Source organism: Pelophylax lessonae (genome assembly GCF_965119305.1).
Source record: "Pelophylax lessonae genome assembly, chromosome: 8".
Classification (NCBI taxonomy): Eukaryota; Metazoa; Chordata; class Amphibia; order Anura; family Ranidae; genus Pelophylax; species Pelophylax lessonae.
In genome coordinates this window covers 237,550,207-237,578,104 of record NC_138775.1, presented here as the reverse complement: position 1 = coordinate 237,578,104, position 27,898 = coordinate 237,550,207, and the positions used below count along the sequence as shown (strand labels likewise).

The 27,898-nt window shown below is 44.4% G+C and overlaps 1 long non-coding RNA gene across 1 annotated transcript in view; it reads right to left on the bottom strand.

The window, feature by feature from the left end:
* Positions 1 to 1,098: 1,098 nt before the first annotated feature.
* LOC309562086 overlaps positions 1,099 to 27,898 on the bottom strand; it is a 97,174-nt gene continuing 70,374 nt past the window's right edge. Inside the window, exon 3 of the long non-coding RNA XR_014225622.1 lies at positions 1,099 to 1,141. This is a non-coding gene — a long non-coding RNA (uncharacterized lncRNA). The remainder of the gene's footprint in view (positions 1,142 to 27,898) is intronic.

Here is a 27,898-nt window from a genome sequence, read left to right as displayed (position 1 = left end):
CAATCAGCTTTTCCATCTATTTCTGGTCTGATATACAGTATATTGTTAATTATAAGCTATACCTGTATATTATGCGCAAGGCCTGAACTTCTTACATTCCGCACACGGAGCCTTTCCAAAAACTCACCAAATCAATATTCACCAGGCAGCTTCTCCAGATTTGTTTTTAGCTATTACTTAAAATGACCCTCTTTAAACCCATAACATGTAAAATATTTAAAGCCTGACTAAAGAGTGATCAGCACTTGGGTATTATCTCGTACATAATTTAAAGTGTAGTTGATTCGCCAAAATCTCTTTTTGTCAGAAGAAATGTACAACCTACTTCTCCACAAGCTAATTATGTCCATCAGGAAATGCTTATCTGACATTTTTTGAAAGAGACCCTATAAATAGAAAGAAAGATATGAAAGATCAGTGCCATCTTGTTTTTAGAGTGTAATCTCCAGGGCCTAATGCTCATCTTTTTCCTCCCCACCTAGCAGATCAATGTCTCGAAGCAAGTATGTAGGTCAGGAGTTCAGACTTTACAGGCTGCCTGACTCATTATGTAGTACAGCAAGGATGAGAGCCCTGGAGCTTGCACAAGTCAGTAATATCAACCCTTTAACCCCGCTACACACTTATGCGAATTCTTAATGGATCAGATGCGATCCGAAATGCCCAGATTCACATGTCATGTAAAAAAGCATTATTTCCAATGAAGGCTGTTCATATACATTATATTACCAAAAGTATTGGGACACCTGCCTTTACATACATTAATGGCATCCCAGTCTTAGTCCTTAGGGTTCAATATTGAGTTGGCCCACCCTTTGCAGCGATAACAGCTTCAACTCTTCTGGGAAGGCTGTCCACAAGATTTAGGAGTGTGTCTATGGGAATGTTTGACCATTCTTCCAGAAGCGCATTTGTGAGGTCAGCTGTGAGAATGCTGTACCCATTGGAAATTTTTATCATTTTTTTAAAGACAGATAAAGCTTTCTTTTGTTAATATTTAATTACCACTGGGTTTTTATTTTTTGCTCTAATTCATCCCAAAGGAGTTCTTTTGGGTTGAGGTCAGGACTCTGTGCAGGCCAGACAAGTTCCTCCACCCCAAACTCACTCATCCATGTCTTTATGGACCTTGCTTTGTGCACTGTCTATAAAGACATGGATGAGCAAGTTTGGGGTGGAGGAACTTGACTGGCCTGCATAGAATCCTGACCTCAACCCAAAAGAACACCTTTGGGATAAATAAGAGCACAAAATAAAAACCCAGTGGTGATTAAATATTACCAAAAGAAAGCTTTATCTATCTTAAAAAAATGATAAAAATTTCCAATGGGTACAGCGTTGCATGACCGCACAATTGTCCTTCAATGTGTGACAGCGCTGAAAATTGTCCTTGGCATGAAGGGGGTGAAAGCAGTATTGAAGGTTGTAAATGTCTCCTAAGCGATACAGAAGCTCTTTTCAACTATGCTAAACCTGTTCTTATTTCTTAAAACTTAAAAAAAAAATAAAAAATTGTTGGCTGGATATATACTTAAAGTGGTTCTAATCTTTTTTTTTTTTTTTTTTTTACTTTAACCACTTTGCGACCGCCCACCGTAGATATACTGGGGCAGGCTGGCTCGGCTGCACGAACCAACGTATGGGTACGTCCTTCTCCTGGGAAGCGGAGAAGCTCCATTAGGAAGCAGGGAAGCCGATCCACAGTGCCAGCTGCCGTGATTGCCGCTGGGCACCCGCGATCACTCCCCACAGAGAGAGAACGGCGGTCTGCTGTTGTTCTCTCTGGAATGAACACAGAGAGCCTGTGCTCCTCCTATTTAGGATCACAGGTCTCTGTGTTGATTCCACAAGTCCTTCCCCCATACAGTTATAAAACACTTCCGCTAGGCTCACACTTAACCCTTTGATCACCCCTGGGTTAACCCCTTCCCTGCCAATGTCATTATTACAGTAACAGTGCATTTTTTTAGCACTGATTACTCTAGTAATGTCACTGGTCCCCCCAAAAGTGTCAAAAATGTCAGTTAGGGGTCCGATCTGTCCGCTGCAATGTTGTAGTCCCTCTAAAAATCACAGATTGCCGCCGATACTATTAAAAATAAATAAATAAATAAATAACAATTACATAAATCTTTCCCCTAGTTTGTAGACGCGATAACTTTTGTGCAAAGCAATCAATATACGCTTATTGGGATTTTTTTAACCAAAAATATGTAGCAGAATACAAATCGGCGTAAAAGGATGAAAAAATTCGATTTTACATTTTCTTTTTTTTCAGGGGAGGGGAGGGGGATGTTATATAGCAGAATGTGAAAAATAATGTTTTTTTTTTTTTGTTTTTTGTTTTTAGAATTGTCGCTCTTTATTTGTTTATAACGCAACAAAATAAAAAATGCACAGGTGATCAAATACCACCAAAAAAAAAAAACTCTATTTGTGGGAAAAAAAGGACATCAATTTTATTTGGGTGCAGCGTCGCACAACCGTGCAATTGTCAGTTAAAGTAACACAGTGCCAAATCGCAAAAAATGGCCTGGTCGTTAAGGGGGCAAATCCTTCCGGTCCAGAAGTGGTTAATGCATTTTGTCACACTACATGTCCTATCCATCACCAACCCTAAACATTCACCTGACTCCTGTCACCGTTTCAGGGCTGTCCCGGCTGCAGCAGCGCTCCCCTCACTTCCTGCTTTCACAGGAGGTACTGAGAACAGTGGGAGCCATAGACGCCTGCTGCTGTCATTCAGCCCCCATTCATACCGATGAAACTTGTCATACAATTTCACAGGTCAAATGGCACTCTATTTTTGGCAGTGGACCTGTTCAAATTGGTGCGACACCAACTTTGCGGTGCCACGCTGATTTAAAAGAGCAGTTCCTGCACTACGTTTGGTGATTTCAGGTGTGACTTGCATAGACATCTGTGCAGATTTAAAGTGAAGTCGCATGATTTCAAAGCTGCATTCGGTGTGAGCCTAGACTAAAACTCCTGTGAGGAGAGAGCGGGGGTGCTCAGAAAATTATAACCTTTGTAGCACCCTCCTAGATAGGTGCTAGGTTGGGAGAGTAGTTTTGTCTCTGCCTGCCTATCAGGAGAGCAGCAGGTAAAATATAGCTGCACTCTGCTTATCAGGGGAGCATAATCACTAGTTAGGCCTGTTCAGTGTGTCTGATGAGTGATTCATCTGGGCTGAGGGAATGTCCCCACTGTGTCCAATAGGGAGGCCTGTTCACCCAGTCAGTCAGTGACACACAGGCTTTTGTGGCTGTCTCAGTGGATTGGCACAGACAAGTGGTGCATCCTGGGATATGCTATAAAAGCCAAGGACACATGTGGCAGGGGGTTTTTGGGCGGAAAGCCAAGTCCCAGAAGGTGGGTGATGGCTGTCTCCTCTTCTGAAGCTGTGGAAGGTGGTCACAGACAGTCGGCCTGGTAAACGAGAAAGTGTGGCTGAACCCAGAGGTCCGGTGGAGGCTGATTAGTGGAGTTGGAGGCAACGGTGACTCTGGAAAAAGAGTGTCCGTGAGTACAGAACCAGGGGTCTGCCAGGAAGGGGACCACTCCAGAGGCTAGAGTCAGTGGACGGGTGTCAGCACACAGGCAGTGAGAGTAGAGGGGGTGCCAAGTTTAGAACCCTGAAGAGAATAACCAAGCAGGAACCTTTAAAGTATCTTAGATAGGGGAAATGGAAGAAGTAATTGGCGCTGCCTAGTGGGGTGTTTGGGAATTCAATTTGTGGTTGCTACACTCCTGAGTTGAGTTTTATATAAAATGCAATATAATTATATTAGGACCTATATATGGCCTTATAAAATCATGAAACAAATGGTAAAACTGTGTAAAATCAGAGGTGGTCTATGTGCAAATTCTAAACATAAAGTAAAAACCTCTAAAATTAGATCAACATATACATACAATGCGTGCAATTGGTGAATAAAAAGTGCAAAGGAGTGCAATAGTGAATATCAGGAGTGAAGTAATAAATAATTAAATAATTAAAAAATCCAATCATAAATTAGCAACCATGAAATAACAAACAATAAATATGACCGTAAAACTCTGATAAATATAAGTGCAAAAATATATATATATATATATGTAGCTGCCAATAAATACGTGCAAAAGTGCAAAGGTGAAAAAATTCCTTCTTATATATAGCTGTGCATAGACGGCAGCACAAAAAGTAAAAAGTGTCCGTATAAATTATGAAACAAATAAATCCAAAAACATGTGCAAACTCTGTGATTTAATAGATCCAAAGAAGTCCTAAATATGTATAGTCCGTGTATGGTGGTTAAGGTGCTCTTTTCTCTATGCCCAGAGTGTGGTGGATGGGCAGAAGGAAAAAGTGTTCCCCTGAGCCTGGGGTCCTGCGCTTACCAGATTCCCTTACCCCTACAGGGGTAAACAGCGGGTCGATAATAGGGGATCGCTCCCATACACTGGCAATCAGGATATCCCTAGACCTCGATCTCTCTCCTTTAGTGGTATTCAGATGTCAGCTCAGTAGGTATAATATACTCCAGTGCAGTACCCGGGTATAGAGAAGAAAAGGGAAGGAGCCTTGCCTTTCTGTTGGCAGCCAATCACTTCTTCCATTTCCCCTATCTATGTAAATGCTCCCCTTTTAGGGTTGCATTTTTTGAAGTGGGCAGCAGCCAGGTGCGGTGTCATTTTTTCCATATATACTCCCTATCCTAAGCGCGGAATCACATAAACCCTTTCACTTTAAAGTATCTTCACTTCAGTTGCAAGGTGAAGCAGCGGCCTTGCCGTATTCTACAGTTAGCTGTCCTCAAGACTGTGAATAGTTAACAGTTGGAATATTCCACTCATCCTTTCTCTTATCCAAGTTCCAAATAAAAACACAAAAATAACATCCCCTGGATTGATTATTGACTGAGCCAAGGACTTTCATTGCTTTTTATCTGCTATCAGTTGCTACGGGTAACCCAGGGGAATCCAGAAAGTGTAATTCTCAGCAGTCCTCTAGGGGGCAGTGCTACACCTCTTTTTAATTTTTAACAAAAAAAACTGCTTTTAGTATCATTTAAAATTCAAATTGTAATGCCCCCTTCCTGCAGTACAAGGGTTAATTGATTATTTTGTCTAAGGGGTAATGAGAAAAGTGAAATGCTTACTTTATTTCTCGTTCAACCAGAAGCTGGTGCTCTAAATGTGTGCAGGATAAAGCAAGCAGGACGGGCGTTCACTGAGAACACACCATCCCAGCATGGGTGCCTGCCGGAGAGCGAGAGCAGACAGCCCCTCTTCCTGACTCTCATATCCAGAGGACCGGTACAAGGACGCATCCATCCAGTGCCCAGGAAAAGGATGAGGAACTGCGCCCCCTCTGCTAATGCATGTTGCAGAATGGGTGTACTGCCCTGCATTCATCTTTTCCCACTTTTCTCTGCTGCACCCAGGGCAGCTTCCCCTCCTGCCTACCCCTTGTCCTGGCCCTGCCCATATCACATGACCAGAAAGGGGAAGAAGAAGAAACTGCCTCATTCTTTGGCAGGTGCCAAGCTGAAGAGGTTTGAATTGTAAGTATGCAGAGGGTGAAGGACAACCCTGCCTCTGTGATTCCTCTCTCTTTCTCATGGCCCCCCTACCTCCCTCAAGGCGTGTTTACACTTGTGGTTGGGGGGGGCAGTAAAAATGCATTTTTAAATCCAACCCAAACCACTCCCCCTTATGCTGAAAAAGCAGTTGGTGAGGGTATACACAAGCCATGGCAAGAATTAAACCCTCTATGACATGTTCAGCTGACAGTACTGCCCACTGAAAACAACCCACTCAAGTGAATGGAGCCCGGCTGCAACCACAAAGCACACAGATGCAGGGCAGTGGGGCGGGCTTTTATGGGTTAAAACAGGCGTTGAGTGAGGTGCATCTCTACCACCCTGCAGCTGCTCCTTCTTAAGGTGGTGTATATATGCCATGGTGCTTTGTATTGTGGCAAAAAATTATCCTCACTGTTGTGTTCAGCTGGCATTTTGTCCTTCCAATGAAACCACTAATATAGGGATATTTTTTCCTTCCAGTGAAAGCACCAACACTATGATATTTTTCCTTCCAGTGACACCACCGATGTGAGGACATTTTTTCCTTCCAGAGACACCATTGATGCAGGGACATTTTTTCCTTCCAACACATAAATGTTTTCCTTCCTACACAAGGACATTTTTACAGTGACACCTCCAACACAAGGACATTTTTTCCTTCCAGTGAGACCACCAACACAAGGACATTTTTCCAGTGACACCACCAACACAAGGACATTTTTCCAGTGACACCACCAACACAAGGACATTTTTTCCTTCCAGTGTTACCACCAACAAAGGGGCGTTTTTTTCCTTCCAGAGACACCATTGATGTATACTGCCATTAAACACATACTGTAGGTATGTTTCAGTGCAGCATGACTTGTCCCAGCACTGATTATGCCTGTCTGCCCTTTCCCTCTGAATTCCCTTTGGAACAACAGATATTGTGCATCCTTACCTCTACAGCTACTTATTGTATGTAATGGAAAAAAGCTTCTCAGTGTTACAGAGACCCCTGATTGGCGCTACTGTCACCTGTAATGAAGAAGCAGTGCCCACAGTCTATTTCTGTGCCCACTTTAGCACAGATATGTTATAAGATTACATTACTGCTGCAACCTGAAAATCCCACAACCTGCAGCACCCGTCAAAGACCTCCACTGCTTTCTAATAACAGCTTTCGTAGAAGTGAGAATGATTAGAGCACATCACAAGCTTGTGTTATTACAAGAGATCAATCTGGTATATACAAGGGCTCAGTCTGACACCGGCTTCTAAACCAGCCCACATATTTGCTGCTAAATTCTCCTTTCCTGGAAAGTCTGTACCAGCCTTTAGTATGGAAAATGAGCTTATTATTGTGCTACATATAATGCGGCACTGTCCATCAGGGTGCAGGTTACGGACCTAGTAGACAGCGCTGTAAATTCAAGAAAACAATGCTTTTTTTTTTTTTCATTTCCACCCCCGTACACTCCATGTTTGCAAGATTCTCCCTTTCTTACATTATACTCTTCTCTTTCCTTGTATAGATTTTCCTTTTTCCTGTAGGACATCATATGACATTGAAGCAGAGATATTGGGATGATGCCTGCAGCTACAGGCATCACCCCGGTATTCTTTTTCAGGCAGCGATTCCCAACAATGTAACAGCCATCCTAGCGGCTGATTAGCCACTGGATTGCTTTTGCAGGCAGCGGGAGGAAGGTGTGTCCCCCTCGCCCCCGCCGCTTCTCCAGGCTCTCCCATGCGAATGTGAAGCACAGAAAACTATGTGGTGGTGCCGCCGAGTTACCATAGAAATCAATTTTTTTTCTCACATGCTTTCCAGGGTAGAGAAGAGATCTGGGGTCTTATAGACCCCAGATGTCTTCATAAAGACATGCCTTATTTCTATCACAATGGATGTTTACATTAATTGTAGAAGGAATAAAAGCGAGCAAAAATAATTAAAAGGACAGTGTAAAAATAAATAAATAATAATAAAAAAAATGTTTTTAAAACACCCCCGTCCCCTCGTGCTCGCACACAGGAGCGAAAGCATACGTAGGTCACGCCTGCATATGTAAACGGTGTTTGTACCGCACACGTGATTGCCACAAACTTTATAGGGAGAGCAATAGTTCTAGTGCTAGACCTCCTCTGTAACTCTAAACTGGTAACCTGTAAAACGTCACCTATGTAGAGTTTTTAAGTACGCCATAAGTGGCGCCATTCCACAAGCCTGCACAATTTGAAAGCGTGACATGTTTGGTATAAATTTGCTTGGTGTAGCATCATCTTTTATGTTTTACCAAAACATTGGGTTGTATATTGCATTTTTTTTTTTTTCTGCAATAAAATTCATTAAAATGTATTCTTCCCAAAAAAAAAGCGTTTGAAAAATTGCTGTGCAAATACCATGTGACATAAAAAATTGCAACGATGACCATTTTATTCTCTAGGGCCTCTTGCACAAATGCAAATGACTGAAGTGTCTTAATCAGGAAAATACTGCATTATGCCCACTAGAAGGAGCTGACATTATTAGGCAATAGCCCTATTATTAGACACATTACAAGGTTTTTTTTGGGACAGCTGTGCTTACAGCATATTCTTTTTTAAAAAAGTAGACACCATAGGGCTTTTTTTATATGATTGTTTTTCTCCATTAATTTGCAAAACAAAGATTAAGAATTAAAAAAAAAAAAAAAAGTTAGCAAATTACAAATTCCAGACAAAAGCAAGAACAAAGGCTTGGCATAGGAGAAAAAGAGGACCCTGTTTGTATCAGATTTCCTGAGCTTATTGTACTGTATATACCAAATGATTAGAGTGCCATCTTAGGGGGATAATATAGAATACATCTCTGACATCTCAAATCACACCCCTGACAACCACCAATCCCCTCCTAATTTCAGGCACATGTTACTCTGCACAGAGAAGGAAACAATCAATGATCATTCTGCCAGTATTTTCCAACAAGTCAGTGCGTGTGATAATGAGCGATCCCATCTCTAATTAAAGGGTAACTCCAGTCAAAATGTTTTATTCTAATTTTGGAGTAAAGATGGTGCTGAAAACTTGGTTTCTTATTGCAGTCTGTGTTCCTGTTAGGGAAATCAGATCTCACTATTTTTCCCAGGCAATCAATGTCACTGGAAGAGGAGAGCACAGCACAGGGGTAGAAATGATATGTTCTATTACCCCGGGGGCGTACCTACAGGGGTTGCAGTGGTCGCAATTGCGACTCAGCCCCATGCTGCAGAGGGCCCTTGTGCCCCCCCCCCCCCCCTGTACGCTTGGATAGGAGGAGCAGCAGAGGCGGCTGCATATAGACTAACTGATCTCACCTCCATTTTTCTTCTACAGCTGAATGCCTGTGGGAGGGAGAGGAGGAGAGGCGGCCATTCAGCGACTGCAGGAGGAAAATGGAGAGATCAGTTCATCTATATGCAGCTACGCCCACCACTCCTCCTATCCAGCTTCTTTCTGCTGCCCCTCCATGTGCTCTTCATCAACACTGTGCTCTTTCCCAGCCCTCCTGTGCTCTCCCCTGCTCCTGCCCCCCCCCCCCACCTGATATCAGGATGGATAACGAGCAAGGATCCAGTAAATGTGTCATTTACCGGCTCCTCCTTCCTTTTCTAAATAGAGAACCAGGGATCAGTACAGGAACCATAGTTACATAGTTAGTCTGGTTGAAAAAAGACATACGTCCATCCAGGGCTTTTTTTCTCCGAGAATAGGTGCAGGTACTCCCCTCTTCTGAGTCACCCCTTGACTCCGCCCCCCCTACCCACCTCCGAGTGTTGTCCTTTGGTTCCACCCTCTACCTACCTCCCAGAACCCCCCCTTTTAGAGAATACAGAACCAAGTATCATGTTGTGGCTCTAGGTAATTTGTATAGAACAAGTTAATGATAACTAAAGAAGCAGTAAAATAGATCCCCTGGAATCGGCAACAATAGACCCCCACCCCAACAATAGATCCCCCCAGCAACATTAATCTTCCCCTGCAACAATAGAAAAAACAGTAAAATAGATCCCCTGCAATCAGCAACTATAGACCCCCCCCCCTGACAATAGATCCCCCCAGCAACAATAAATCTTCCCCTGCAACAATAGAAAAAACAGTCAAATAGATCCCCTGCAATCAGCAACAATAGACCCCCCTGACAATAGAACCCCCAGCAACAATACATCTTCCCCTGCAACAATAGAAAAAACAGTAAAATAGATCCCCTGCAATCAGCAACAATAGACCCCCCCCCCCCAACAATAGATCCCCCAGCAACAATAAATCTTCCCCTGCAACAATAGAAAGAAACAGTAAAGTAGATCCCCTGCAATCAGCAACAATAGACCCCCCTTGACAATAGAACCCCCAGCAACAATACATCTTCCCCTGCAACAATAGAAAAAACAGTAAAATAGATCCCCTGCAATCAGCAACAATAGACCCCCCCCAACAATAGATCCCCCAGCAACAATAAATCTTCCCCTGCAACAATAGAAAGAAACAGTAAAGTAGATCCTCTGCAATCAGCAACAATAGACCCCCAACAACAGTAGCCCCCCAGCACCAATAAATCCTCCCCTGAAACAATCGCCCCCCCCCCCCAATAAATCCTCCACTGCAACAATAGACCCCCCAACAACAATATCCTCCCAGCAACAATAGTTCCCCAAGCAGCAATAAATCCTCCACTGCAACAATATCCCCCCCCCAAAACAAAATGCCCCCAAGAAACAATAGATTCACCCCAGCAACAATAGATCCCCCAGCTGCCAGCATCAATAGGCCATTCAGCTCATCCCACTGACCCCAGCACCCCTTTGCCATTGCATACATTCAGACTGGAGGTGCCGGAACTGCGTTCCCCCGCGTTCCCGCTGAAAAAAAGCCCTGCGTCCATCTAGTTTAACCAATAAAAGAGAAGAAAAAAAAATGAACCGTGTTTACTATGAAGGCTGTGTTCTCACTCTCCTTTCTCTGTCTCAAAGGTAAAACATCAGAGGTCTGTTTAGACCCCCTGATAAGGGATTCTTAAAAAAAATTGTAAAAAATAATTTAAAAAAATATTGAAAACAAATTAAAATAAAAAAGGTAAAAAAAAAATAAAAAATAAAATAAAAATAAAAAAATACTGACACCAGTGGTGGAACTACCAGGGTCACAAAGGTTGCAACTTGCGACTGGGCCCTGGTGTTCCGCCACTGGGCTCAGAGGGAAGGGCCCCAGCCGGGGGTCAGGGGGGCCTTTCATGGTTTCTTGCACCAGGGCCCTGAAGGTTCTAGTTACACCAGTGTATTACCCCCTTGCTACCGGGAGCCAGCCCTTTAAAGCCCAACTTCAAGAAACTTAAAAATATCTAGCAGTGCACTGCCAGGGTTCATTGCTGACATCATTGGAAGCCAGCTGCCTTTTCAATGTCCAAGCAGCTGGGTGCCCACCATTGGGTCTGCCTTCTTCTGGCCACTGTATGAAACCTTAAGCCCCCTGAGATATGTGACGTGTATATCCCAAGAGACTTCAAAGTGAGGGAGACATCATTCTCACCTGTAGCAGAATGGTGGCTAGGGTGGGGGGGGGGGGGAATAAATAAAAAAAAAAGAAGAGGGGGTAGCTGTGCAGTGAATGTCTAGTGCATCTGCAGAGTGAAGGTCTGCTTTAAGGACTCAGAGGGACTTCCAGGAATGGTGAATAGTGATGTCGCGAACCTAAAATTCGCCGTTCGCGAACGGCGAACGCGAACATCGGCAAATGTTCGCGAACCGGCGAACCGGGCGAACCGCCATAGACTTCAATAGGCAGGCGAATTTTAAAACACACAGGGACTCTTTCTGGCCACAATAGTGATGGAAAAGTTGTTTCAAGGGGACTAACACCTGGACTGTGGCATGCCGGAGAGGGATCACGCAAAAAAAAGTTCTTAAAAATTATAATTTTTTGATAGAGAGCCAATTATTGGAAAAATTAAAAAAAAATAAAAATAAAAAATTTCTTTGGATTTAGCATCTGGGGGGTCTAAAAAGTGTACCTGTGAAGTTTCAGCTCTGTAGCATGTCCAGAACCCCTAAAAAACAGCATTTGTCTTATATTTTCAGGAATATGGCTTCTCTGCGGCTGGCTTTTTCTCTTGCAGGCATTTATCGGGCATTTTTTTAGGCAGGCATGTCATTTTTTGTATTTAGTGTCTGGGGGGTCTAAAAAGTGTACCTGTCAATTTTCAGCTCTGTAGCATGTCCAGAACCCCTAAAAAACAGCATTTTTCTTATATTTTCAGGAATATGGCTTCTCTGCGGCTGGCTTTTTCTCTTGCAGGCATTTATCGGGCATTTTTTTAGGCAGGCATGTCATTTTTTGTATTTGGTGTCTGGGGGGTCTAAAAAGTGTACCTGTCAATTTTCAGCTCTGTAGCATGTCCAGAACCCCTAAAAAACAGCATTTTTCTTATATTTTCAGGAATATGGCTTCTCTGCGGCTGGCTTTTTCTCTTGCAGGCATTTAGCGGGCATTTTTTTAGGCAGGCATGTCATTTTTTGTATTTAGTGTCTGGGGGGTCTAAAAAGTGTACCTGTCAAGTTTCAGCTCCGTAGCATGTCCAGAACCCCTAAAAAACAGCATTTTTCTTATATTTTCAGGAATACGGCTTCTCTGCGGCTGGCTTTTTCTCTTGCAGGCATTTATCGGGCATTTTTTTAGGCAGGCATGTCATTTTTTGTATTTAGTGTCTGGGGGGTCTAAAAAGTGTACCTGTCAAGTTTCAGCTCTGTAGCATGTCCAGAACCCCTAAAAAACAGCATTTTTCTTATATTTTCAGGAATACGGCTTCTCTGCGGCTGGCTTTTTCTCTTGCAGGCATTTAGTGGGCATTTTTTTAGGCAGGCATGTCATTTTTTGTATTTAGTGTCTGGGGGGTCTAAAAAGTGTACCTGTCAAGTTTCAGCTCTGTAGCATGTCCAGAACCCCTAAAAAACAGCATTTTTCTTATATTTTCAGGAATACGGCTTCTCTGCGGCTGGCTTTTTCTCTTGCAGGCATTTAGCGGGCATTTTTTTAGGCAGGCATGTCATTTTTTGTATTTAGTGTCTGGGGGGTCTAAAAAGTGTACCTGTCAAGTTTCAGCTCTGTAGCATGTCCAGAACCCCTAAAAAACAGCATTTTTCTTATATTTTCAGGAATACGGCTTCTCTGCGGCTGGCTTTTACTCTTGCAGGCATTTAGCGGGAATTTTTTTAGGCAGGCATGTCATTTTTTGTATTTAGTGTCTGGGGGGTCTAAAAAGTGTACCTGTCAAGTTTCAGCTCTGTAGTATGTCCACAACCCAAAAAAAACAGCATTTTTCTTATGATTTTTAGTAGAAAACTAATGCAGTGTCTTTCCAGCTGTCTTTTTTTCTTTCTGGCAAGCTGAAATATGATATGCCAAGGCAAACATGCCTATCAGTTGATCTATGACACAGACAACACTGCACACATGGGGAAATATGTAAAACAAAAAACAGGAAAAGGAAATTAGGTGACGGTCACAAAACATGATATTGTGATTGGCCAAATAAAAAGTCGCCTCGCGATGAGGTCGCGCCAAAGTCGCGCTAAGTCGCGCCAAAGTCGCACTGGAAGCGACGCTACTTTAGTGGTAGCGGCAGTGTAAACCAGCACTAAAACATCCAGTGTGTGAATACGATCAGGTATGATGTTTTATCGGTCAAGTAGTGTAAGGGTTACGCCCGTCGCCCGCTTCACAGTGACAGACCAAACTCTGACAGACCAAACTCCCCGTTTAACAGTCAGTCAGTCCATTTGCACAACCGCAAACTCCCAATTTGCACAAGGTTGGATACCAAGCTAGCCATGTCCCGTTCCTTGTCCTCACTGACATCATTGAAGGTCTCTTCCTCCACCCAGCCACATACAACACCAAGGGTCCCCGAAAGGTGAGAACAAGCCCCCTGGGACGCCTGCTGTGGCTGGTATTCCACCTCCTCAAAGCCACCTTCCTCCTCTGACTTCTCTTCTTCAGACTCCTCTCTCTGCGTTGCCACAGGTCCAGCAATTGACAACGACAAGGCTGCTTCTGGTGGTGATGAGGACCACAACTCTTCCTCTTCATGCTCATCTACAGCCTGATCCAGTACTCTTCGCAGGGCACGCTCCAGAAAAAACGCATATGGGATGAGGTCGATGATGTTGCCTTGGGTTCGACTGACCACCAGGGTTGTCATCTCCGCAAAAGGACGCATGAGCCTACAGCCATTGTTCATGAGCATTCAGTAACGCGGCCAAAAAATACCCAGCTCCGCAGAAAGAATGAAAGAAAATGAATGGTTTTTTTTATGAAAAATTATCCTGCGGATCGCTTTTGGTCTGTACACAATGAAGCAACGACCTTATCATCTGGGGTGTGCCAACACAATCCTAGAGGTGATCGCTTCATTGTGATACGCAAGCCCCTTCACCACGACAAGGTAACGATCACGAAGGGGAATTGACACATGTATGTGCCTTTTTTTTTGTTTTTTTGCAGCCACAGTGTAGCACCAGAGGCCAGAAAAATTAGGCATGTACACATGCATGAAAAAGTAGGTATTGTTGCAGCCGCTGCTGTAGCAGCGGCCTGAAAAATTGAGGTTTTAAGGCAGAAAGTGCACTAAAACATTGCGGCTTGAACCGTAGTTGGTGGCGGAGACGTCACGTAAGTCATCCGGCATGCAGAGAATGATTATATACAGCAGCGTGTGGACCATTTTTAGGCCAAGGCATCTCAGTCATCACCAGGCCTTTTTTAGTCAAATGCATCCCCCACTGTCAGTCCCTTCGGGATCCATGCCTCATTCATCTTAATAAACGTGAGGTAATCAAGACTTTTTTGACCTAGGCGACTTCTCTTCTCAGTGACAATACCTCCTGCTGCGCTGAAGGTCCTTTCTGACAGCACACTTGAAGCGGGGCAGGCCAGAAGTTCAATGGCAAATTGGGATAGCTCAGGCCACAGGTCAAGCCTGCACACCCAGTAGTCAAGGGGTTCATCGCTCCTCAGAGTGTCGATATCTGCAGTTAAGGCAAGGTAGTCTGCTACCTGTCGGTCGAGTCGTTCTCTGAGGGTGGACCCCGAAGGGCTGTGGCGATGCATAGGACTAAAAAAGCTCCGCATGTCCTCCATCAACAAGACGTCTGTAAAGCGTCCTGTCCTTGCCGGCGTGGTTGTGGTGGTAGGAGGAGGATTACTTTCACCTCTTCCCCTGTTGGATTCCCGTTGTGCTGTGACATCACCCTTATACGCTGTGTAAAGCATAGTTTTTAACTTATTTTGTAGCTGCTGCATCCTTTGCGACTGCCGGTAATTGGGTAACATATCACAGACTTTCTGCTTATACCGGGGGTCTAGTAGCGTGGCCACCCAGTACAGGTCGTTCTCCTTCAGCCTTTTTATACGAGGGTCTCTCAACAGGCATGACAGCATGAAAGACCCCATTTGCACAAGGTTGGATGCCGAGCTACTCATGTCCAATTCCTCGTCCTCACTGATGTCATTGAAGGTGTGTTCTTCCCCCCAGCCACGTACAACACCACGGGTACCAGATAGGTGACAACGAGCACCCTGGGATGCCTGCTGTGGTTGGTGTTCCTCCTCCTCAAAGCCACATTCCTCCTCTGACTCCTCTTCCTCACACTCCTCTTCCAGTGTTGCCGCAGGTCCAGCAATCGATGGTAAGGCTGTTTCTGGTGGTGGTGATGGTGACCACAACTCTTCCTCTTCCTCTTCACGCTCATCTACGGCCTGATCCAGCACTCTTCGCAGGGCACGCTCCAGGAAAAAAACATATGGGATGATGTCGCTGATGGTGCCTTCAGTGCGACTCACTAGGTTTGTCACCTCCTCAAAAGGACGCATGAGCCTACAGGCATTGCGCATGAGCGTCCAGTAGCGTGGCAAAAAAATACCCAGCTCCGCAGAGGCTGTCCTAGCACCCCGTTCATACAAATACTCGTTGACCGCTTTTTCTTGTTGGAGCAGGCGGTCGAACATTAGCAGTGTTGAATTCCAACGTGTCGGGCTGTCGCAAATCAAGCGCCTCACTGGCATGTTGTTTCGCCGCTGAATATCTGCAAAGTGCGCCATGGCCGTGTAGGAACGCCTGAAATGGCCACACACCTTCCTGGCCTGCTTGAGGACGTCCTGTAAGCCTGGGTACTTCTGCACAAAACGTTGCACAATCAGATTCAACACATGTGCCATGCACGGCACATGTGTCAACTTGCCCAAATTCAATGCCGCCAACAAATTGCTCCCGTTGTCACACACCACTTTGCCGATCTCCAGTTGGTGCGGGGTCAGCCACTGATCCACCTGTGCATTCAGGGCGGACATTAGTGCTGGTCCGGTGTGACTCTCTGCTTTCAGGCAAGTCAACCCCAAGACAGCGTGACACTGTCGTATCCGGCATGTGGAATAGCCCCTGGGGAGCTGGGGGGGTGCAGTTGGTGTGGAGCAAGACGCAACAGCAGAAGAGGACTCAGCCGAGGAGGTTAGCAAAGAGGATGGAGTAGGAGGAGTAGAGGAGGTGGCAGCAGGCCTGCCTGCAAGTCGTGGCGGTGTCACCAACTCCTCTGCAGCAGAGCCACGCATTCCATGCTTGGCAGCCGCCAGCAGGTTTACCCAATGCGCAGTGTAAGTTATATACCTGCCCTGACCGTGCTTTGCAGACCAGCTATCAGTGGTCAGATGGACCCTTGCCCCAACACTGTGTGCCAGACGTGACATGATTTCCTTTTCCACAATAGAGTACAGGTTGGGGATTGCCTTTTGTGAAAAATAATTTCGGCCGGGTACCTTCCACTGCGGTGTCCCAATAGCGACAAATTTTTGAAGGCCTCAGACTCCACCAGCTTGTATGGTAAAAGCTGGCGGGCTAAGAGTTCCGACAAGCCAGCTGTCAGACGCCGGGCAAGGGGGTGACTCTGCGAGATTGGCTTTTTACGCTCAAACATTTCCTTGACAGACACCTGACTGTGGGCAGGTGACGAGCAGGAACTGCTGAAGGTGAGAGGTGGAGGGGCGGGTTGTTGATAGGGGGCATGGAGGACAGCAGTGGTTGACGTGGCTGAAGATGCTGGACCAGGAGGAGGATGGTGGCTTTCAGTTTGTGTGCTGCTTTTACTCATGTGTTGATCCCATAGGCGTTTGTGATGTGAGATCATGTGCCTTCGCAAAGCAGTTGTACCTAGGTGGGTGTTGGACTTCCCACGACTCTTTTGGCACAGGTTACAAATGGCATCGCTGATATCAGAGGCAGACACACAAAAAAAATGCCACACTGCTGAGCTTTGCAAGGACGGCATTCTGGTGGTGGCAACAGCTTGCGTTGATTGGCGTGCTGTCTGGCTGACCCTGGGTGCCGAATCTACATGCTGTCTGACTGCGCCACTAGCTCCTTGCGATGACCTCCTCCCCCTGCTTCCAACTCGTCTCCTCCTCCTCTCTGTCTCCCCATCTGAACTTTCCCCCTCTTCTTCTGCTCTTCGAGCAGGCACCCAGGTGACATCCACAGACACATCGTCATCATCAGCCGCTTCACTTGACAACTCAGCAAAGGCAGCAGCAGCAGGTACAACATCATCATCATCACAATGTACGTCCATGTGTATAATGCTGCCTGACTGAGACATATCCCCGTTATCTACATCCTCTGGCACTAATAGTTGCGCATCACTTATTTCCTCAAACTGATGTGAAAATAACTCCTCTGACGGATCAAGTGAAGCGGCTGTGGTGCTAGTGTTGGTGGTGGTGCCGGCGGGCTGGCGAGTGGTAAATTGAGAGGTGCCCGAAGCTGAGCTGGAGGAGGATGGTGCATTAGGGTTCCGAGCGGAAGCTGTAGACGATTGGGTGTCTTGTGTAAGCCAGTCAACTATGGCCTCAGAATTTTTTGAGTTCAGGGTCTGTGGTGGCCTCTGAACAATGGGCATTATTCTAGGGCCTAAGGAAATCACAGCACCACGACCACGACGGCCCTTGCGGGGTGGCCTGCCTCTGCCTGTCATTTTCTTTTTTAATGTGTTGTGTACTATGAGTGCAAGGTGCTGTGCCACCCTATAGGAGTGTTGGGCAGTGGGTACAGTACACTCTGTGGACCTGACAGTCACTGGCACTCAGGCACTGCACACTGCAATTAAAAAATATATATATTTTTTTTACTTGGCAAGCTGCTGTGCCACCTTATATATCAGTGGTGGGTGGGCAGTGGCACAGTACACTCTCTGTGGACCTGACAGCAGTCACTGGCACCCAGGCAACTGCAATTTTAAAAAATATATATTTTATTTTACTTTGCAAGCTGCTGTGCCACCTTATATATCAGTGGTGGGTGGGCAGTGGCACAGTACACTCTCTGTGGACCTGACAGCAGTCACTGGCACCCAGGCAACTGCAATTTTAAAAAATATATATTTTATTTTACTTTGCAAGCTGCTGTGCCACCTTATATATCAGTGGTGGGTGGGCAGTGGCACAGTACACTCTCTGTGGACCTGACAGCAGTCACTGGCACCCAGGCAACTGCAATTTTAAAAAAATATATTTTATTTTACTTTGCAAGCTGCTGTGCCACCTTATATATCAGTGGTGGGTGGGCAGTGGCACAGTACACTCTCTGTGGACCTGACAGCAGTCACTGGCACCCAGGCAACTGCAATTAAAAAATATATATATTTTTTTTTACTTTGCAAGCTGCTGTGCCACCTTATATATCAGTGGTGGGTGGGCACACAGTGGCACTGCAGTGGGCACAGTACACTCTGTGGACCTGACAGTAACTGGCAGCCCAGGCAACTGCAATAATAAAAAATATTTTTTTTTTTCAATTTATTGCAACAAGATGCTGTGCCACCGTATATATATCAGTGGTGGGCAGTGCACTGCAGTGGGTACAGTGCACTCTGTGGACCTGACACAGCACTCACTGCAATTATGACAGAGGAAAAAAAAAATATTTTTTAAAATGCCAGGTACTGTGCCTGTGCCACCCGAAATGAGTGTGGTGTGCACACAGTACAGTCTGTGGTAGGTCTGTGGCCTCTCACACACAGCGGGCAGGCAACTGCAGTGTACAATAGATATATATAGATATATATATAAAGAAAAAACTCTATTACCTTACCAGCCCTTAAAAGGGCTTTTGGGGACACTATATATATATATATATATGTATATATATAAATAAAAAAAATCCTCAATTACCAGCCCTTAAAAGGGCTTTTGGGGACACTAGATAGATATAGATATATATATATATGAAGAAACAACTCAATTACCAGCCCTTAAAAGGGCTTTTGGGGACGCTAGGTATATATATATATATATATATATATATATATATATATATAAAAAAACACAAATACCAGCCCTTAGAAGGGCTTTTTGGGGTGCTGATATTACAGCAGTAGTGGACCAAGAACACTGCAAGACCAGGAACACTGACTAACTGTCCCTAGCTTAACAGCAGCAGCAGCAGCAGCAGCAGCAGCAGCTCTCTCCCTACTCTCACTACACACACTGCTTCAGAATGATCTAAGATGGATGCTGCCCTTGCTTATTTATAGGAGGTGGGAGGGTGTGGGAGGGAGGTATGCTGATTGGCTGGAAATGTGTCTGCTGACTGTAAAGTTCAGGGTCAAAGTTTGCCTCAATGATGTCTTATGGGGGGCGGACCGAACATCGCATATGTTCGCCGGCAGCGGCGAACGCGAACATGCTAAGTTCGCCGGGAAGTGTTCGCCGGCGAACAGTTCTATACATCTCTAATGGTGAAGAGAAGGCAGCAGTAAGTTTGACCTAGAAACAGAAATGCCAAGTGCGTTCTTTGAATCAATATGATCTAATGGGTTTCTCAAGGGTGATCAAATCCGATAAAGTACACTTTTTTCTTTAATATCATTTTTATATTAATCTCTGGGTGGGTTAATAAATATACATTTTTCCTGACCTGGGGCATAACCAAGACCTTATGAAGAGCCAGTCATATGATTAGTGAAGATGGATGTCAGTCTAACTCATCTGCTGAGTGAGATGAACTTGCCCTCGGAGGGAGATTCTGATTACATGTATTGATCAGAGGAATTGAGGTGGAGTTGCTTTAGCCAAAGTAACTAAGATTTTGAATTAATATAAAGCTAGGCTGGGAACAGAATGTGAAAGGGGGGGGAGGGTTATACATCATTTCCAAGTACTTTGACACTCAGCTTTTTTTATTTAAAGCTGAACTTCAGGCAAATAGCAGATATGCTGTTGAAATACATATGCAGTATATGATCTGTCTACCTGCCGTTGGCTGCTCGATGGAGATGAGGAGCACATTCCTATGATACTCAGCAGCACCATCTAATGGCCATATTGAGGTATTTTCCTAATTCCCCCAGGGTTTTCTGATTCTCTCTAGCCACTTCTATGATTCAGAAGTCAGATGCCAAGCAGCACAGCCAGGAGGGTGGCACCACTTTTTCTATTAGAGTCAGATGTACAATGGTCTTACTGCATGAAGCTTAGACATAGTGAATTGTTCTATGATAACAACAACACAATGGTGAGCCATCAGCTCTACAGAAGGCTAGGATGGTAAAAGAACAGGGGGCACCCCCGGGGTACATAGACTAAAATGTTGATGATAAAAGGTGTTTAAGATGTTTTGTCTCTCTAGGTCAGGGGTGTCCAAACTATGGCCCTCCAGCTGTTCAGGAACTACAATTCCCATCATGCCTAGCTATGTCTGTGAATGTCAGAGATTTACAATGCCTCATGGGACGTGTAGATACGCAACAGCTTGAGGGCCGTAGTTTGGACACCCCTGCGTAGATCTTCTCCAGTACCAATATCATTATGTTTAGGTTTTCAAGGCTTCACTTTATAAACTTGAATGTGATGTTGCTCTGTCTGGTTACCCAGTTGTATGTTATGCCCATTAAATCTGGGCAGATTATCCACCAATGCCCCTATGAGAGGCAGATATTTTGCATCCAAAGCAGAATAAAATGGAAAGGGTATGCAGGCAGTCTCCATACTTTCCATTACTGTATGTTGTTCTTGAATTATTCTTAATGTATAACTAAAGAAAAATTTTTTTTTTTTAGTTTTGGATAAACGGGAGAAGGATTAGAACACCTATTACGTTTTTATTGCTGTCTGTGCCCCCGTTAGGAAAAATTCAGCCACTCTTTTTGTCCTGTTTATCATTATCATTGAAAGTGAAAGTAAAAGAAAATCTGGGTTATCCCCAGTCAAGTAATAGAGGGGAAATCTTGCAATGGGGACACTAGTTCTGGTGACCTGGGGGCTCCAAGGGATTCCCTCAACCACTTCTGGACCGGAAGGTTTTACCCCCTTAGTGACCAGGCCATATTTTGCGTTTCGGCACTGCGTTATTTTAACGGACAATTGCGCAGTCGTGTGACGCTGTACCCAAATAAAATTGGTGTCCTTTTTTCCCCACAAATAGAGCTTTCTTTTGGTGGTATTTGATCACCTCTGCGATTTTTATTTTGTGCACTATAAATAAAAAAAGAGCAACAATTCCAAAAAAAAAACAATATTTTTCACATTCTGCTACATAACATTCGCAAAAAAAAATGTAAAGATCACATTTTTTCATCCTTTTAGGTCAATTTGTATTCTGCTACATATTTTTGGTAATAAAAATCCCAATAAGCGTATTTTGATTGGTTTGCGCAAAAGTTATCACGTCTACATACTAGGGGAAATATTTGTCTTTTCTTTTTTTTTTACTAGTAATGGCGGCGATCTGAGATTTTTAGCAGGACTGTGACATTTGCGGTAGACAGATTAGACCCCTAAATTACATTTTTGACACTTTTGGGGGGACCAGTGACATTCCTACCGTAATCAGTGCTAAAAATATGCACTGTTACTGTAATAATGACACTGGCAGGGAAGGGGTTAACCCAGAGGCGATCAAAGGGTTAAGTGTGAGCCTAGGGGATGTTTTCTAACTTCCAGGGGGATGGGCTTGTGGAATCAACACAGAGACCTGTGATCCTAAATAGGAGGAACACAGGAGCTCTATGTTCATTCCAGAGAGAAAAACGGTCTGTTGTGTTTAGAACAGCAGACCGTTGTTCTCTCTCCACGGGGAGCAATTGTGGGTGCAATCGCAGCCGCTGGCCCCGCGGATCGGCTTCCCCGCTGCCTAATGGGGGCACGAGCGTGCCTCCAGCAGAGCTTGCGCGCCCCCCCCAGGAGCGATTCCGTGATCACAGTATATCTGCAGTGGGCGGTCGCCAAGTGGTTAATTTGAAGGGATTTCCTCTCACTTCCTGTTTTGTCTGTGAGAAAGGAAGCAACATTAAATCTTCCTAATGGGACACAGGTGACAAAAAAACTGACAAACGTTATAACTCTTCCTTATCGTATTCACAGAAAAAAAAAAGTTTTTCCCAATAGTTCTACTTTAAACAAGGTGTACATCGCCATCGCCAGCATGTCATTTGATTTCACCTTAGAGGAGCTCAGGTATACTGCTCCATGTACGATAACATCCGAACACCAGTGAACTGCTGCTGGGGGCCACTAGATGGAGCTGAAGAGCATAGTTAATGCCATCTAGTGGCCACAATGCAGTAAAGTTTACTTTCACTTTTTTTTTTTTTTTCCAATAAATACCACTGAATCTGTGAATATAACTGGAGAACATTGGATTTGCTACCATTTTGTACCAAATTAATTTACATGGAATTTCGATGGACAAACAGCTATGCAGATATTTTTTTTTATAAATACACCCCTAAATATATCCTTTTGTAAGTCAATTTAATGTGATGCTGACTGACTCGAGTGCTTTGGAGGATTTGATTCTGAAATATGAACAGATAGAATTTAGTTTCATTAGGCCATCTTCTGTCTCCTCCATCAACAGCAATGTGTGTAAAGAGTGAGTCCCAAGAGGTTCCTTTGCTGCCTTTCCACCATCTGCTATGAGCTGCTGATAACATTGTTCTAATTCTTTCTCTAATTTTCTGCAGTAAATGTTTCCTCCCATGAGTCTAGACTTCAATATTTGTTTTATATTGTCTTAATTAATTTATAATTTCAAGACATATGTTAGTTTTTTTATACAGTAATTAGCTGCACATCCTCTACCTCACTCCATGTTTTATCATGCACAGGGATGATATTACAGTGGATGGCTTTGCAAAAGAAAATACCTAATGAATGATTTTTCATTTAACCACTTAAGCCCCGGAAGATTTTACCCCCTTCCTGACCAGGGCCTATTTTGCGATTCGGCACTGCGTGAGTTTAACGGACAATTGTGCGGTCGTGCGACGCTGTACCTAAACGAATTTGGCGTCCTTTTTTCCCACAAACAGAGCTTTCTTTTGGTGGTATTTGATCACCTGTGCGATTTTTTGATCATGCGCTATAAACAAAAAAAGAGCGTAAATTTAGCAAAAATATTTTTCACATTTTTTTATATGAAATTCCCAAAAAAAATGTAAAAATCAAAATTTTTTAACATTTTAGGCCAATTTATTTTTTTACTATATATTTGGTAAAAGAAATCGCAAAAAGCGTATTTTGATTGGTTTGCACAAAAGTTATTGTGTTTACTAACAAAGGGAAAGATTTTTGTCATTTTTGTTGTTTTTTTTTTAACGCGTACTGCGATTTTTTTTTTTTTTGCGGGACTGCGACATTGGAGCGGACAGATCGGACCCTTGACTGACATTTTTGACACTTTTGGGGTTACCAGTGACATTACTACAGTAATCAGTGCTATACATATGCACTGTTACTGTAAAAATGACACTGGCAGTGAAGGAGTTAACTGTATTGGAGAGGGAGGGGTTAAGTGTGTCCTAGGGGCATGTTTCTAACTGTGATTGACTGTGGCTTGATGTGTAAGAGCCGTGATCAACGGTCCTAGATAGTAGAACCGTTTGATCACCATTCTTACACAGGGAGAACTGACAGGCGGCTTTGTTTACACTAGCCGCCTGCCTTTCTCCCGCTGTCACGGACGGTCGCGAGTGCCCGGTGGACATCGGGTCCGCCGGGCACACGTGTGGGGGGGTCCGTGACCGAGCGGGAGCGCACATCCGGCGGCGCGCGCTCGCTCCCAAAACCCTTACAGGTTAGCGACGTAGCCCTACGTCGCTCTGCCTGTGAGGGGCTTACTGCCGACGTAAATAGTCGTGCGGCAGTGGGCAAGTGGTTAAAATGACTGTCACTAAAACCAAAAAAAAAATTCTAGCACATACCTGCAACAGCTACCTGTGACCCTGCTGTACCTAATTTTCAGACCTGGTAATGTCACAGTATGTTTGGTTACTCCTGCCCCTGCATTAAAAGTCAAGCAGTGTGACGGACCCGGGTATCAGATCCCTGCCCTCCTCACTAACTAGTGACAAAGGACTGGCCACTTACATGACAATGCCACCCTCAGCTGCACCCTGCACAAAGATTTTCCAGCTCGCTGGACCACAATCTAGGTGCCAGCAGGCTGAGAGAGATTGTCACTGGGCTAAGTAAGCAATTAACCCTTTAACTGCCACTGCCCCCATGGGGGAGCTCGTCATTTTAGCAATACCATTTATGATTTTGGAATGATCATCTGTAACACACAATGTCACCAACAGGTATGTTCATAGGATTTATCCTATACAGTAGCACTCATAAAGGGGCAGGTTCTTTCTTAGCTTGCATTAAGAGCTTAGGAACAAGGTAACACTTTTCAAAATGTGGTTTTAATAATGAGAAGTACAAAGTTATCCTGGGTTTATGACAATATCATGTTCCTCCCTTACACACAGTTTTATACCACTAATCATATCTTCCAATATGTACTGGTTGCATTCTTGAAACTGATAGATTATTGTTCAGCATTGAATTTTGCATCTAGAGATACTAAACACGGGGTAGCTCAGATAAACTCGTCACCCAGGGAATATCTGACAGCTATCTTCCCTTCTATATGTGCTAGTGTGGACATGTATGACCTTGATTCGTTCAGTAAAACATCCCCCATTCAAATATATACTTATTATTAATGTGTCATGTTGTTCCTGTAAAAGTTTATGAATCATTTGTGGATTTGTTATGTTTTGAATTGGGCAGAGCTCTCTGATTGCCTTTTATGATTCCCATTAGTTCTGGGTATCCTTTTTATGACATGCTATGTATTCTTAATGGATTTGGTCATAGTTTTACGATAGGCCTGGAAAGCAGAACAAGACATACTGCCAGGACTCAATTAGCTGTTTCCAGCTCTGCACAGGCCTAAACGCTGGTTCCTGATGTCTCTGAGTTGAGATAACGGCTCTTTTGAAAAAAACATATGCATTCCATGAATTAAAGGAGGAGGGAGGGGATAAGATCATTGTTGCAATCTGTAACTGTTCTGCAAGACTGTCATGGCTGACCTATGATGACTGAACAATATGGTAGCTACAGCTTTTTTCTGTGTCCAGTACATGATATTACAAGCAGCACATACTGTAGCTGCTGACTTTAATTATTAGGACACTTACCTGTCCTGGAACCCAGCAATGTCTGCACCTCAGCCGATATTTCCATCGGCTCTTGGGTGCTACCACCGCCATAGCCTGTAAGGGAAATTGGCAGTGAAGCCCTGTGTCTTCACAGCTGATTCCCAACTGCGCACTGCGCTTTCTGGATGGCCTAGCGGCGGCAAAGGAGGAGGGGGACCGAACTTCTGACAGACCTCGCTGCAACAAGGTCTAACAGAAGTGGGGAAAGAGGGGGTGGGGGAGTGCCAATTGTTGCTGGATGGAATCTACCATTGCAGGGCGGGGTCTACTGTTGCTGGTGGGGGATATTTTCCTCTTTTCTATGTTGTTGGGGGGGATCCACTGTTAAGGGGGGGAGGGTCTATTGATGCTGGCTGCTGGGGGATATATTGTTGCCAACAATAGTCTTTTGGTGCTGGTGGGAATGTTTCGTTCCTGGGGGAGGGTCTATTATACATTTGGCAACTTTCTGGGGGTACCTGTTTTTGACAGGTACCCATCCCCACGGCGAGGTCTGTCAGAAATTCTGTCCCCCTCCTTACATGCCGCCAGGCCATTCAGTCAAAAACAGGTACCGGCTGCCCACCGAAAGGTCCCAAATGTGGCACTGGAGGGGGGGAGAGACAGGTAAGTGGAGCTTCCACTTTTAGATGGAACTCTGCTTTAAGACATTTGTATGGAATTGATTAATGATTATAGACCCCTCCAGCATCAACAAATCCCCCCAGAGACAATAGACCCCCAGGCACAATAGACCCTACTCCAGGAACTAAACATACCCCCAGCAACAATAGATTCCCGCCAGCAATATAGACCCCTGTTGGCATTAATGGATCCCCCAGCAGCCAGCATCAATATACCCTATCCCTCAACAGTGGATCCCCCCCCCAACAACATAGGAACCCCAGAGTAAAATATCCCCCACCAGCAACAGTAGACTCCCCTCCACAATGGTAGATCCCTCCAGCGACAATTTACACCCCCCACAGTAGTTAGCATCAATATACCCTCAAGCACACCCCAGACCCCCTTACCATTACATACATTCTATGCTCAAGGTGCCAGATCTGCTTTCCCCAACATTCCCGCTCAAAAAAGTATAATAGGCTGCCTCACTGGCCAAAAGGAATGTATTGGGGGTAGGAGGAATGGGGGGAAATGTGCTTATAGGTGCCTGTACTTTATACCTGTCAGCAACTTTTTGTTTTTATATTGTTACCCCCTTTTCTACCAGCGCTGTTTATAAATGGTAATAGGTATTAGCAGATCAGCACTGGCACTGCAACCACCAGTTGTCAATGAATGCAGGGATCCAGCAAAAAAAAAAAAAACAATCAAAACAAAAGTGCCACTCAAAGCGCCATAGTGTTTAACCCAGTGATCCCAACTCTACCGTATGCCGACAGCAATTTGTAGAAAAAAAGTAGAAGCGCACACCAGATGGTCATCCCGGTTTCTAGGATATCAGAAAGGTTTAGTTTTCTCCTTCCAAGTCACAGTCCTCAAACTCATTTCACCGGGTCAAGGACTTAGTCATAGAGGTCCAGAGCTAGACCCTGGAGTTGAAATGATCAGCTCCTGGGTTTCTGATCATCCTATAGGTCACTCCATAGAAGAGCAGGTAAACGCATGTATTTATATGGGAAGGGATGTGACATCACGGCACTTCCTGTCAGCACAGAGTAATTTCAGGCGTTTGTGTTACACGTATGCACATTCGAGTGTACAATACATTCCATATGCCAAAATCTAGAAAATGTCAAAATATTTATGTTCATATGCCAGTATTTGCACGTACGGAAATGTTTCTTTACAGTAAGAGCCGTGAAAATGTGGAATAGACTCCCTCCAGAGGTGATTCTGGCTAGCTCAGCAGATTGCTTTAAAAAAGACCTGGATTCTTTCCTAGGTGTACATAATATAACTGGGTACTAATATTTATAGGTAAAATTGATCCAGGGAATATCTGATTGCCTCTCGGGGATCAGGAAAGATTTTTTTTCCCCTGCTGGAGCAAGAATATGCATCTGTGTGCAGGCACATAAATAATGTGCTGCCTTTTAGTTCAGGGGAAAAAAAAACACTTCACTGACCTTTTTCAAGCTGCAGTGTGCAAGGGGTCTATAGCGATCTATTGCTTGCTGATTGTAGCTTTTAGAAGTGATCTGCTGCTGCACAGCTGCATGGGGGTCTTGATCTGGACTCCACTGGCCAGATCCATGCCCCCCATGAAGAATTTTGATTAAAAAAATTGTAAAATATATATATATATATGTTCTGGGACGACAGCCATGCAGATGCAGTGTGTGGCATATGGTCTGAGCACTGACAGACCCCTTCAACCTCTGAAGCAATGCTGGCAGCACTGATCCGTCTATTTCCCAAAGACAACCTCTGTATATGACGCTGAGCACGTGCACTCAACTTCTTTGGTCGATTATGGCGAGGCCTGTTCTGAGTGGAACCTGTCCTGTTAAACCACTGTATGGTCTTGGCCACCATGCTGCAGCTTGGTTTCAGGGTCTTGGCAATCTTCCTATAGCCTAGACCATCTTTATGTAGAGCAACAATTCTTTTTTTCAGATCCTCAGAGAGTTCTTTGCCATGAGGTGCCATTTTGAACTTCCAGTGACCAGTATGAGAGAGTGAGAGCGATAACACCAAATTTAACACACCTGCTCCCTATCACACCTGTGACTTTGTAACACTAATGAGTCACATGACACCGGGGAGGGGAAATGGCTAATTGGGCCCAATCTGAACATTTTCACTTAGGGGTGTACTCACTTTTGTTGCAGTTTAGACATTAATGGCTGTGTGTTGAGT